This window comes from Cyclopterus lumpus, chromosome 6 (assembly GCF_009769545.1).
Source record: "Cyclopterus lumpus isolate fCycLum1 chromosome 6, fCycLum1.pri, whole genome shotgun sequence".
Taxonomy (NCBI): Eukaryota; Metazoa; Chordata; class Actinopteri; order Perciformes; family Cyclopteridae; genus Cyclopterus; species Cyclopterus lumpus.
This window is the reverse complement of record NC_046971.1, coordinates 22,914,101-22,915,473: the sequence shown is the minus strand read 5'-3', so window position 1 is coordinate 22,915,473 and position 1,373 is coordinate 22,914,101.

The window sequence follows — 1,373 nt, the reverse complement described above, 5'->3', positions numbered from 1 at the left end:
GCTTGTAGTACCATATTGCCCGACTAGAGAGCTGCGCTCACTAAATGCGGGGCTACTTGTGGTTCCTAGAGTCCTAAAAAGTAGGATGGGAACCAGAGCCTTCAGTTATCAAGCTCCTCTTTTATGGAACCAGCTTCCACTTTCAGTCCGGGAGGCAGACACAGTCACCTCATTCAAGAATAGACTTAAGACTTTCCTGTTTAATAGTGCTTATAGTTAGGGCTGAATCAGGTTTGTCCTGGTCGAGCCCCTTGATATGCTGCTATAGGCTTATAGGCTGCTGGGGGATGTTTTAGGATACACTGAGCACCTATCTAATTTACGTCTCTTCATTGCACATTACTAACTCTGCTTCCTCCCTGGAGTCGTTGTGACTTCACGTCTCATAGGGTCCATTGGACCTGGAGGTGTCTGATGCCTGGTGAGCCGGCCTCCCGCGTTGGCCCTGCTGATCGCCCCGCCCCCCCTCCTCTCTACCTCCTTCTGTTTCATGGATTGTGGAGGTCCATTCATACATTGTCATATTCATTGAATGTGTTTATGTAACTCTGTAACACTGTTCATTCTGTACACATGACAAATATTGCTTCTGTCCATCCGGGGAGAGGGATCCTCCTCTGTTGCTCTCCTGAAGGTTTCTTTTTTCCCTGTGAAAGGTTTTTTTTCTATTTTTGGGGAGTTTTTCCTGATCCGATGTGAGGTCCTGGGACAGGGATGTCGTATGTGTACAGATTGTAAAGCCCTCTGAGGCAAATTTGTGATATTGGGCTATACAAAATAAACTGAATTGAATTGAATTGTGTGAAACAAGTGCTGTTCATTTCCCATTCATCCATGTTGTTGTTTTAGATATATTTAGTATTAAAACAAATATATGACATGATGGTGACTATAATGAAGTACTTGGATTTAAGCTCCAACAAACAATAAAAGATGTTTCAAATGGTATTTTAGGTTAACGACTAAATAATGATATTCTACAATAAAAAAACATGGATATGTTTAATATGAGCATTATCTACTGGCAATATAACTCTTTTTAAATCACCGGTTTATGTGTTACATATATGAAGCTCATGAGTTGGACCAGCAGAGAGACAGAGTTAATACTATATTTATAATAATAATATGAATATATTCTTAATAATTTTAATAATGTTCAAATATAAGTACACATTTGTATAATGTTAATAATAATAATAATAATATAGGTGTAATCATTGTAATATTCAAATATATTCAAATATGAAATATATATATATACTTTCATGCCAATAAACCCACATTGTCTTGAACTGAATTGAATCGGTCGAGAGAGAGAGAGAGAGAGAGGGAGAGAGAGACGCATGACGTCAGAGGTCAGCTGACAGGTT